The sequence below is a fragment of the Mustela nigripes genome, chromosome 16 (assembly GCF_022355385.1).
Source record: "Mustela nigripes isolate SB6536 chromosome 16, MUSNIG.SB6536, whole genome shotgun sequence".
Taxonomy (NCBI): Eukaryota; Metazoa; Chordata; class Mammalia; order Carnivora; family Mustelidae; genus Mustela; species Mustela nigripes.
The window spans coordinates 17,810,224-17,823,245 of record NC_081572.1 but is presented as its reverse complement, the minus strand read 5'-3'; the positions used below and the strand labels follow the sequence as shown (position 1 = coordinate 17,823,245).

General features: G+C 43.7%; 1 protein-coding gene across 10 annotated transcripts in view; it reads right to left on the bottom strand.

The window, feature by feature from the left end:
* GJC1 (gap junction protein gamma 1) overlaps positions 1–10,162 on the bottom strand; it is a 40,949-nt gene extending 30,787 nt beyond the window's left edge. For 3 of the 10 annotated variants that reach the window (XM_059379114.1, XM_059379110.1, XM_059379120.1), the window contains exon 1: positions 9,675–10,162. The gene's annotated coding sequence lies outside the window, so the exon portion shown is untranslated. Of the gene's footprint in view, positions 1–8,099; positions 8,477–8,580; positions 8,795–9,113; positions 9,325–9,674 lie in introns of those variants that run through there. The other 7 variants (XM_059379113.1, XM_059379111.1, XM_059379117.1 and 4 more) reach the window with 4 other exon arrangements.
* Positions 10,163–13,022: the final 2,860 nt, after the last annotated feature.

Genomic DNA, 13,022 nt, shown 5'->3' with positions numbered 1-13,022 from the left:
TCATTTTAAAAGGTGGAACTGGCAAAAAGATTAATAGATCAATGGAATGGAACATAACACAAAGTCCAAAAGATCAAAATACAACTGGAAATGTAATGTATGAAAGGTGGCATTTCAAAGCAATGGACAAAACATGGAATATTTAATAAATTGTAATAAACTACCATAGGTAGCTCTCTGGAAAAAATTAAAGTTGGGTTTTTAAATTCCAGATGACGGGCACCTGGGTGGCTCAGTTGTTAATCGTCTGCCTTGGCTCAGGTCATTATCCCAGGGTCCTGGGATACAGCCCTGCATGGGCTCCCCGCTCAGTGGGAAGCCTGCTGTCCTTCTCCCACTCCCCGGGCTTGGGTTCCCTCTCTCGCTCTCTCTCTCTCTTGTCAAATAAATAAATTCCAGATGAATCAAGGATTTAAAATTAAAAACAGGGCCCCTGGGTGGCTCAGATGGTTAAGCATCTGCCTTCAGCTCAGGTCATGATCCTGGGATGGAGCCCCACAGTGGGCTCCTGGCACAGAGGGGAGTCTGCTTCTCCCTCTCCCTCCCTATGCTCTCTCTTTGTATCTCTGTCTCAAATGGATAAATAAAATTAAAAAAAAAATGTACGGAGGGCTTACTAATACGCCAAGCACACCTTTAAAGAAATAAAAATTAAATTAAATTAAAAACAATGGCAGTTAGAAAAAGCCATGGACATTTTTTTCCCTTGATAATCTGAGTAGAGAAGACTTCTAAAATGATACAAAAACCTAAAGGTCAAATGAAAGAAATGACAAATTCAATTATCCAGTGTAATTTTTGGAAAGCAAAAAAAAAAAAAAAAAAAAAAAAACCTGTAGAAAACTCAAAAGATATACTGTATGCTTAAAATGATTTGCAGCTCTCAGAATAAAAGGCTTTATTTCTCTAACACATAAAGAACTCTAACATCAATAATAAAAAAGGGTGCCTGGGTGGCTCAGTGGGTTAAGCCTTTGCCTTTGGCTCAGATCATGACCTCAGGGTCCTGGGATTGAGACCCCACCCCCACCCGCCTCTCTGCCTACTTGTGATCTCTTTGTCAAATAAATAAATAAAATCTTTATAAAATAATAATAATAATAAAGACCGCTCAATAGAAAAATGTGTAATGGATAGACAGAGGTCTCAGAAAAAGAAATATAAATTTTTTAAAAAAAGATTTTATTTATTTGAAAGAGAGACAGTTAGTGACAGAGACAGCGAGAGAGAGCACAAGGGGGGAGAAGAGAGAGAAGCAGGCTCTCACTAAGCAGGGAGCCCCACATGGAGGTTGATCCCAGGACCCTGGGATCATGACCTCAGCCAAAGCAGATGCTTAACAGCCTATGGTGCCCCAGAAATAGAAATGTTTTTTAAGGATATGAGAAGATATATAATTATCACTTGTAATTAAAGACTTACAATTAAAACTACACCAACATACTACTTTTTATTTATCCAATTGGAAAAAATTTAAGAAGTGACAGCCAATCACTGACAAGGAAGAATACAGAATAGGGTATATGGTGAGGTGAACTGGTTATATGAAGAACACACACTCTTTTTGACCCAGTAATTCCAATTCTGAATGTTCATCTAATAAATATGCTTACATACATAGAATATTCACTGTAGCACTGTTGATAATGTGCTGGAAAAAATTTAAAAGTCTATCTGGAAGGGATTGGGTAAACAAATTACAGCACATCTGGTAGTCAAAAAGTAGGAGACACATTTATCTCTAATGATAGAAATAAACTAAGATATATCAGCCAACAATTCAGGCTGTAGAACAGTGCATATGTATGCTACCATTTATGTGTATGTGTGGAGAATTACTGAGTCCATGGATACCTCCAGAGGAATTCATAAAAAAGGGTAAATAATAATTGCTTCAGCAGAAAGAAAATGAGTGAGAAGAGAATAAAGGAAGACTTACTTTTCACTGCAAATCCTTTTATACCTTTGGGATTATATAATACCTAATACATTACCTACTCCAAAAAAGGAATTAAAAAAAAATTCTTTCATAAAGATTTTATTTATTTATCTGACAGAGAGACACAGTGAGGGAGGGAACACAAGCAGGGCAGCAGCAGAGGGAGAGAGGAAGCAGGCTTCCCGAGGAGCAGACAGCCCAATGTGGAGCTCAATCCCAGGACCCCGAGACCACGACCCAAGCCGAAGGCAGACGCCTAATGACCAAGACACTCAGGTGCCCCCGCAAAAAGCAATGTTTAAAAAAGTCTACAGGGGCACCTGGGTGGCTCAGTGAAATGGGTTAAAGCCTCTGCCTTCGGCCCAGGTCATGATCCCAGAGTCCTGGGATCGCACCCCGCATCAGGCTCTCTGCTCAGGAAGAGGGGAGCCTGCTTCCTCCTCTCTCTCTCTCTCTGCCTGCATCTCTGCCAACTTGTGATCTTTGCCTGTCAAAAGAAAAAAAAAAAGTCTACAAAGTAAAATACTCAAGTGCAAAACTATCAACATTGGCCGTAATGTATAAACTGTCCCAGTTTCTTGGGACATTAATTATACTGAAGCTTGGCCCAGCAAATAGGAAGAAGAAATGAAAATCAGAACTAGGTACAGAATGTCAAAGAAAAAACCTAATCTTCAATTTCTTTATTACATCTGACAGCCTGCCTAAGCCAGCTATGATTATTTTCCTGGAAGGCAAGTGTACCCATTGTGTATATTACACCAGTGGTGACCACTCTATTTCTGGTCTACTAAAACTACTGAAGATTGCTTAGGCCATGGCTATTAGGAAGTTTACAACAATAAATATTTACTAAGGAACTAACACTATATTGGCATATAAGACCAACAGAGCAAAAAACAACATAAAATAATGAGGCTTCTTTTCTTTTTTAATAAAGATTTTATTCACTTACTTGAGAGTGAGTGGGGGAGGGGCAAAGGGAGAAGGAGAGAAACTCAAGCAGTCTCTGCACTGAGCTCAGAGCCTGATGTAAAGCTCAATCTCACGACCTAATCATGACTATGCTCAACTGACTGCACCACCCAGGTGCCCCAATAACGAGGCTTCTAATTAGAATAACAAAAGCTTTGTCAGAAGTTACTTTGCTACTATCAGCAATTATAAATAATTAGTAAGCACTCAATTAATTGTTGAATACAGATACGAACTATGAGCTAGGTGCTGTGATACTGGGCTGCCCAAGACAGTTATTACTCCTGACTTTATGAAATATACAGAACAGACTAATGGTGAAATAGGCATTATACAAATAATTAATCAATATTGTGATAAACCCTATAAAAGAGAAGTGCAGGGACACCTGGGTGGCTCAGTTGGTTGGATGACTGCCTTCGGCTCAGGTCATGATCCTGGAGTCCCGGGATCGAGTCCCGCATCGGACTCCCAGCTCCATGGGGAGTCTGCTTCTCTCTCTGACCTTCTCCTCGTTCATGCTCTCTCTCACTGTCTCTCTCTCAAGTAAATAAATAAAATCTTAAAAAAAAAAAAAAAAAAAAAAAAAGAGAAGTGCAGCATACTATTAACTGAATCTAGGAGGATCATAAGATTTCTCCACAAAACTGCTATTTAAGCATATTTTGAAGAACTGAGAAGCTGCCTTCCAGGTAGAAGAATTAGCTACTACATGTCCAAAGGCCTTGGGTGAGCTTTGAACCTTTAAGGAATGAGGGGAGGAGGGCAGGGAGGAGGCGGGGCGGGGGGGGGGGGGGGAAGATCAGCAAGATCAGCAAGCCAGACCACTCATAATAAGAAGGTTAAGTACAAAGACATGATGCTGGAGGAGTAAGCAAGGCCAGATCACACCTTCTTAAATGAAGAGGGAAAGTCTTCAATGGAAAACAGAAGTCTTCAGGTAAGTGACTTGGTTAAATTTGTTTTATAAAGACAATTCTAGCTGTTCTGAGAAGAAAAGATGAGGATATACTGCTTAGAGCATATATGTATGTAGTAAAAGTACAAAGAAATGCAAAGGAGTAATAAATTCAATTAGTGGGGCACCTGGGTGGCTCAGTTGGTTAAGAACCTGCCTTTGGCTCTGGTGGTGATCCCAGTGCTCTGGGATCAAGCCTTGCATCAGGCTCCCTGCTCAGCCAGAAGCCTGCTTCTCCCCTCCCACTCCCTCTACTTGTCTTCTCTCTCTCTCTGTCAATTAAATAAATAAATAAAATCTTAAAAAAATAAATAAATAAATTCAATTAGTAATTACCTCTGGCAAGGAGGTCTACAATGGAGGTTGGGGAAAGGAGGATGCAATCAGGTGGGGAAACACCTGAACTTCACCGGCAATATTTTATTTTCCTAAGCTGCACGGTGGTTATGTTAAGTATTTATTGTAGTATTATTTATTACTTTTTCTATCTTAAATATCTCATACTACCCCCCCTTTAAAAACAAGAGTCAATGTGGAAAGACCATTTATAATTGACTGTAATAATCCGAGGGAAAGGTGACCTAGACTAGAATGGAGAGACTAAAGGTAGAGAAAAATCACAAGTCTGGCCTCAGTAAGTTGTTGATAGAGCCACTTAATTAAATAGTACAGTGAAGAAGGTCTAGGTCTGGAGCCAAGATCAAGAGGTCAGTCTGCGCATCTCGAGCAAAGTGCCTCTTGAAACTAAGTACAGATGGTGAGTAGGCAGCTGGGATCAGAAAAGAAGTTTGGGAGGCAGACAAAAATTTGGGAATATTCAAAATACATATTGTAACTGAAGCCACAGAATGGATGAAATCAGAGTACTAAGACTTGAGAAAGTCCATCAATTAAATATCTGGTGGGGGGGGAGCGAAATAAATAAATAAATAAATAAATATCTATATCTGGTAGAGGGGCACCTGAGTGGCTGAGTCAGTTAAGCGTCTGCCTTCGGCTCAGGTCTTGATCCCAGGCTTCTGGGATCAAGTCCCTCAATGGGCACCCCGCAGGCAGCCTGCTTCTCCCTGCCTCTCTCTCACATGAATGAATAAAATCTTTAAAAAAAAAAAAAAAAAAATCTGGTAGAAGAGGATGGCAGGCGGCGGCCAAGGGGACTTGAAGGAATAGCCAGAGAGCAAGGTGGTAAAATCAGAAGCCAGGAGATAAAGAGTACTTCAGGAAGAAATTTTTGAACAGAAATAAACACCTATTGGGGATGCTGGGGTGGCTCAGTTGGTTAAGGTGTCTGCCTTCCACTCAGGTCATGATCTCAGAGTCCCGGGATTGAGCCCTATGTCTGGCTCCCTGGGAGTCTGCTTCTCCCTCTGCCCCTCCCCACCTTGTGCTCATCACATGCACGCTCTCTCTCTCAAATAAATAGATAAAATAAAATATTTTTTTAAAAAGATATTTATTTATTTGTCAGACAGCACAACCAAGGAGCAGCAGGTAGAGCACGCAGAGGGAGAAGCAGGCTCTCCACTGAGCAAGGAGCCCAATGCAGGACTTGATCCCAGGGTTCTGGGATCATGTGAGCTGAAGGAAGATGCTTAACTAACTGCACCACCCAGGCACCCAAGTAAATATAATCTTAAAAAGTGGAAATAAAAATAAAATAAAATAAACACCTATTCTGAAATGGGCATTTAGGAACCTGAGGTTCAAGATTGAGTCAAATAGAATTCCCTAAAAACAGAAAGTTCAGATCTACCTTATTCTGAACATCACCCCCCCCCAAATGTTATAACCCAGTTAAGTAACAATAAACTCAGTCAAAACTGATAAATCATACAAAGATGTAGATGAAAATAATCTTTGTAACTATATAAGACTTGAACATCCAGTTTAGAGATTAAAGGAAAATAGGGATATATGAAGTTTATTCCATTTCTATACAGAAAAAACAAAAATTTACTCCAAAATCCTGAACATTTCTTTTGTTTCAAATATTTCTGAGAATTTCCAAATTGCTAAACCTTTCATCATGTTAAACTGCAAACATTTTGAGAGCAAAAACCACGTAGCATTCATCTTCAGCATCTTACAGCATTCTCAAAAATAACTGAATGGGGAAAAAAAAAAAAACCCACAAAAAAAACTTCCTTAAATGAATGAACAGCCACTGAGTACTTTTGTCCAAGTTGTGCTGATGCTATAAGCAATACAGATCAAAAGTACAAACTTTAACTGAGGGCTCTACTCATTCCACAGAACACTTCTTTTCTCAGAAATAAAATGGTTTCTGCAAAGAGATCTTGTCCTTGTCCTAGGGGGGAAAAAACACTTTGGGCAACATATTCCACACACAGGTTTCAATGACAAACTTGAAGGTTGTCAACCCCTACAATGTTTCCAAAATTCAAGAATGTACTACTACAGTATGCCAGCCAGTACTGTCTGGTCATTCATTCTAAAGAGCAGTAGAAAATAGCAATGCTCACACTTAAAAGAATAAGTCCTTATATTTCCACAAAAACTAAACTCATCAGTTGCAGTAGTTATGTCTGAAAATTGTTGGCACTTAGCCGATATCAAAAGTTCTGAACTGTGTTTTAGGTTAATGATATCAACTAAAATCTATTACCATATGTATTCTCAAAGAAATGGTCTAAAAAAAAAAAGTAATCCCGTTTTTCTTTGCCTAAATTTCTTTTCAGATATTTTGGATAGAAGCCACACATGTTTCTATGCAACAAGCACCAATTAATAAAAATACATACATTTGCAAATTAAAAAATAAAAAAAGAAAGCACCGGTTTGGAAATAAAGTATACTCCCAGTTGCACTAACTATCCAGACTAATGAGAATGGGGGGGGGGGGCACAGCTCATTTATTCTGAAATGTGAACAAACCGCAGATAAAAAGCCCAACTTTTTGGAACTCATCTCTTTGCACTGAATTAGGCATAGAACAAACTATTCATTTATTAAGACTATGATACTCTAGATTTTAATTACATATTTTGTATTCTAGGATCCCAATTACTAACTTTATAGGAGAGCCTGGAGTTAGGGTTGTGGTGCCGCTAATCAGAGACAGACCCTCTATTCCTTCCCTTTTGCTAATTTACACAAATATAAAATATGAATAAAAATATTAAGGGGAACAGTATTTAAGTAAAATTGTTATGTTGAAGATATGTTAACTTCTTAAATCCTGGGGCGCCTGGGTGGCTCAGTGGGTTAAAGCCTCTGCCTTCGGCTCAGGTCATGGTCCAGGGTCCTGGGATCCAGCCCTGCATCAGGCTCTCTGCTCACCGGGGAGCCTGCTTCCTCTCTCTCTGCCTACTTCTGATCTCTGTCAAATAAATAAATAAAATCTTAAAAAAACAAAACAAAACAAACTTCTAAAATCCTTTAGAGTGAAGGCTGAAAGTCAATTCTACCTTCATGAACTGAATTGAAAGTCTCTGGGTCCTTAGTTTTTTTTTTTTTTTGAGAGAGAACTGTGGTGGCTACCTGGCACAGACAGAAAACCAATTCTGAAGTCACACAACCCAAAAAAGAAGCTAAAAGCGTTGGCTTTTAGAAAGGATGTTTCAAAGGCTCTGGAAAACTGCACAACAGTTTAAAACAAGTGGTAGACAGTATCAAACAACTACAGATCAGGACAAATTAAAAAAAAGAAAGAGCTTTCATATGGCTCCTATGTATTCTCTTCAAAATGCCCTTTCCTTACAACACTCTGCTCACAAAGATCTGGCCAACACTAAGACCACAGCTTTTTACCTTCTACCCAGAAGGGTCGGTGCATTTCTTCAATTCTGCCATTATACAGTACTTAAGAAATCTAAAGCAACTACAATACACTATGCTAAATTCCAAAAAAATAAACCCAACAAAACTCCTGGAAACGTGGTAACTACAATTCACAATACATTTAATCAGAACCTTTGGAATTAAGTTTATTTTTCTGCATTCTTACTCTGAATAATACCTAAACCCTCTTTAGGGGGGTAAAGGATTTGATCCCTAAATTACATTATTAATCCCCTTTTCTACAGATGCGTGAAGTAGTCGAGATATGCTGTTTCTCCGTTTATCAGAAATCAAAATCCCCTTCATGTACACAGTTTGATTTTTATAGCGTTTTCCCATATACTCACTTCCAAGTATACACAACACGAACATATAATTTTAGACTAATCAGGCGCAAGATAACGCTTATCCCAGAACTTATTCTACCTTGATTTACTCGATTCCACCAAGTCCGGTCTTGAGGCTAACAAAATAAAGCGTGAGCACAATGAAATCTGGAGCATCGCAGGTTCTCAATGAACAAACATTCCTTCAAATCATAAATACGAACACGCCCGCTTCGCAAAGAAAAAGTAATCCCAATCTTAGAAAACAATCGCAAGGGAAGGGAAACAACCCAAATTCTAAAACACACATTCACGTAAAGCCTTTCAACTCAAAGCTCCAAACGCAGCCACCAACCACATAATTGGCTACAATCGCAGCTTTAGCGCCTTCTCTTCATTTTGAATCTGCAGATCGAAGGGAAAACAAAACAGTTGTCCAAAGTTTCACGCAGCGGAGGTGAAAAAAAACCATTTTAAGTAAAGGGAACATGTAAATCAGGAGGCGACCGCGCCATTCACCGCCCCCCCGCCCCGACTCCCTCCTTCCAGCCCTCGAACTAAATCTTGTCTCAATCACTAACGGGAGGCAGGAGTCCCGGTAGCGGTGTTCGAGGAAGGAGTCAAACGAACCGCACGCCGCCGGGAGAGATGTCAGGGGCCGAGCGTCGGGAGACAAAGACCAGCCCGCGAAGCGCCCCGGCGGCGAGGGGCGGCCCCGGCGCGGCCCTGCGCCCCTAACCGCCCCGACGAGTTGCGAGCACCGCCGAGCGCCGCCCAAGTGCGCGCCCGGGGTCCTCCGGGCTCTCCGCCCGCCCAGCGCGGCCCCCGCCGCCCGGGCCCACCCCCGGGCCGTTTCCCTCCCAATTTGGGAACCGCGCGCCCAGGGACAAAGAGGGAGAGCGCGCAGGGGGCAGCGGGCGGCCGCTGGTCAGACGCCCCTCCGGGATCGGCGGGAAGTCTCGGCAGCAGCGGCCCCCCCTCGCCGCACTCTTCCTGGGACCCCTGTCCCCTGCGTTCCCCCCCCGCCCCTCCTCCATCCTCCCCAGAAGTTCTCCCGCCCCCCCCGGCCCCGCCCCTTGCCCGCTCCTCAGCCGGCCCTGCGGCCGCCCCTCACCGGGCGGCGTGTTCCCCCGGAGCCGCCTCCTCCGCCGGGCCTCGGCCCGTCCCGCGGGCCGCCGCCTCATGTGCCCCGCGTCGCCATCGCCTTCGCTGCCACCCACGCCTCTCCTCCAACTCTCGCCGCCGTCACCGCCCTCGCCTCAGTCTCCAGCCGAGGCCAAAGCCGCTCCCGCCGCCGCCTCCCGCTCCCGCCGCCGGGACCCGCGGGGAGGCGCCTGCGCACTACGCGCCGCGGTGGGGGCGGGGGCGTCCCGCCGCGGCCTGGGAGCTGGGGGCGCGCGGCACGTGGCGCTCGGGTGGGAGGGGGCGCCCCGGAGCGCGCGGGCTGCGGCGCGGGCGTCCCAACTTTCTACGGTCGGGCCCTCGCGCGCTCTCGGGCGGTCCCGGGGGCGCCGAGCGTGTCGGTACCCCCCGCGTGGAGTCTGGACCTGGGTGGGCGCAGACCTCGCCCGCGGGACAATTCATTCCTCTAGCTTGGCTCTCGGGATAGCCGTCCCCCGAGGCCCGCGCCTCTCTTTGGGCGGGGTACTAACGGCGCCGTGAGGACACGCCTTACCTGAGCATCCTAAGTCGGTCCTACGAGCCCCGGAGTTGTCTTCTGTGCGCTCCGCCGAGGCCTGGGTCCGGTGTGACACATCAGGTTGCTCACTCTCGGTTCTAGGTTCTGTTCCTACTGGCCCTCGTCGGGTCAATCATCCTAGCTCCTTTGAGTCTTGGCTTTTAGTGGCGTTCTAGATACTTTCTCGAGGTCCTGGACTTCTCAGATTAGCAAGACCCTAATAGGCCATTTCCTCTTAACCCCTTGCATCCCAGCAGGATCCCATTCAAAGGACTTTCTGAAGAATTTGTACGCTTGGGAATCTCCCGCTTTAAACGGCCTCGCCTCCAAGGAATCTAGAAACTCCTCAAATGCTTTAAGTCCAGCCAGTCCGTGCATAACAACGGAAGGCATCCCAAGGAGATGGGCGAGTACTTCACTTTGTATGGAGTTTGACAACTCCTGTACTCCTGAATTATCTCATCTGACCGTCAAGAATAGGCTTCCATTTTACCCTTTGACCACAGAGGAAATTAAGCTCTAACAAATGAGGTGACTTGCTACAGGTCAAACCCTCCCATCCCCAAAGCCGGGCCGGAACTAACGGCTAGTCCAGAGGGCTGGCCATCTGGCCCACTGACAAGTTTTGTTTGGCCAGTACGATGTTTTCAAAAGTATGAATTAATTGCCAGAAGTTTAAAATCCAGATTTTTGGCTTCTCTCTAAATAATGAAAAAAAAAAAAAAGGTTTGTTCCCTTTGAGCCCTTTAGTTTCACTGAGTAGTATTTTTTACGCAGGACAGGCTCTGTTCCCACTTAGCTGCTTGAATCATTTTCATTACCTTTTTTGCCCTTTGAATTTAAGTTCTCCTCTCTCCCCATGGAACTCGCCATGCCCCAGTCATCCCCAGCCACCTTCCTTATCACATTCCCTCTCTACAAATGTATTTAAGATGACAAGTGCGAGGACCTTGTAATTATATGGAAGTATGGTAAAGAACATGTCAAACTAAACACAGGAGACAACATCACTATGCTGATTAAAATATTCAAACTAACGTCTTGCTAGTGCAACTCTGTATTCGTACAAATTGCTTTGGAAAATGGCAATATCTACTAAGACCAAAACTACGTCTACACTATGACTGGAATTCCATGGAAATTCCACAGAAATGTGTACAGATGTACAACTACATGTATCAGTGTGTTCATAGCAGCACTATTTGCAATAGCCAAAAAAACTGGAAACCCCCCAAATGTCCAACAATTGTAGAAAGGATAGATGAAATGTTGTAGTCACACAATGTTCCCTTATGCAGCAAGGAGAATGAACAATCTACAATTACACACAATGTAAATTAATCTCTTGGCGTGCCTGGGTGGCTCAGTGGGTTAAGCCTCCGCCTTCACTTCAGGTCATGGTCTCAGGGTCTTGGGATCAAGCCCTGCATTGAGCTCTGTGCTCAGCAGGGAGCCTGCCTACCCTCTTTGTGCCTGCTGCTCTGCCTACTTGTGATCTCTCTCTGTCAAATAAGTAAATAAAATCTTAAAAAAAAAAAAAAAAAGATAGGGGATGCTTGGGTGGTTCAGTCGGTTGGGCAACTGCCTTCAGCTCAGGTCGTGGTCCTGGGGTCCTGGGATCGAGCCCTGTGTTGGGCTCCCTGCTTGGAGGGAAGCCTGCTTCTCCTTCTCCCATTCCCCCTGCTTGTGTTCCCTCTCTTGTTTTCTCTCTCTGTGTCAAATAAATAAAATCTTTAAAAAAAAAAAAGATAGATGAATCTCACAAAACTCCATTTATATGAAGTTCAAAAACAGGCTACAGTGTCCTGTGCTGTTAGGTTAATGGATACCTAGGGGTAAGTTTAGTCACGGGGAGCATGAGGGGGCTTCTGGGGGACTGATCCTGTTCTTTTCTTGATCTGAAGGTTAAATACACGAATGTGTTCATACACATCTGAGCTATACACTTTTTTTTTTAAAGATTTTATTTATTTATTTGACAGAAATCACAAGTAGATGGAGAGGCAGACAGAGAGAGGGGGAAGCAGGCTCTCCGCTGAGCAGAGAGCCCCATGCGGGACTCGATCCCAGGACTCTGAGATCACGACCTGAGCCGAAGGCAGCGGCCCAACCCACTAAGCCACCCAGGCGCCCCTGAGCTATACACTTTTGATAGTGCACTTTTGTGTAGCATATTAAGACTTCAACAAAAATCTTTAAAGTGGTGGGGCTCCTCGGTGGCGCGGTTGGTTGGGTGTCCGACTCTTGGCTTCTGCTCAAGTCGTGATCTCAGCGTTGTGGAATTGAGCCCTGTGTCAGGCTCTGCACCTGGCAGGGAGCCTGCTTGAGATTCTCTCCCTCTGCCTCTTGTCCTACACCCTCTCTCACTCAGATAAATAAATCTTTTTTTTTTTTTGAAGATTTAATTTATTTATTTGACAAAGAGACACACAGAGAAAGAGAACACAAACAGGGAAAGTGGGAGAGGGAGAAGCAGGCTTCTAGCTGAGCAGGGAGCCCGATGTAGGGCTCCATCCCAGGACCTTGGGATCACGACCTGAGCTGAAAGCAGACACTTTAACGACTGAGCCAGGTGCCCCTGAAATAAATAGATCTTAAAAAAAAAAAACCCAAACCTTGAAGGGTGTCAAAATATTTGATTACATATGTATATATTATATATTAATAGTTTATATTAAATGTTCATTAGGTATTATTTTTCTGTTCATGGATGAAACTGCTGAGGAAGGCTCACAATCTTTTAGGATTGACCATTCCTCATGGAGCTTGGGAACAATACACTTTCTATAATTGTTACCTTACTACCCAGCCTGCAGCCAGCCCGTCTCTCTTTTGGTAGATGGAAATAATGAGGGGCGCCTGGGTGGCTCAGTCAGTTATGCAGCTGCCTTTGGCTCAGGTCACAATCCCAGAGTGTTGGGATCGAGCCCCATATCAGGCTCCCTGCTTAGCTGGAGGGTCTGCTTCTCTCCTTCCCTCTGCCACTAACCCCTGCTCATGCCCTCTCTCTCTCTCTCAAATAAATAAGTGAAATATCTTAAAAAATGGAAATAATAAGATCCATGGAAGCTAAGTTGTTTTACCTGCGGATAGTTGAAAATAACCCCAGAAATGTAACTCTTCTCTCTTTTATCACCTTCCCAGATAATGACATCTTTTAATTTAGTTATAGGTGATAAACTGAAGCCAGAAACCCAAGTCAGAGGATCTCTGATCCAGGCGGTCTCAGTGATGTAGGAAAGATGTTAGGGATCAAAGCTAACAGCCAAAAAAGAATTCTTGAGACGTCTTGGTGCAAAAAGGTGGTTTTTTTTGTTTTTTTTTTAAAGATTTTATTTATTTATT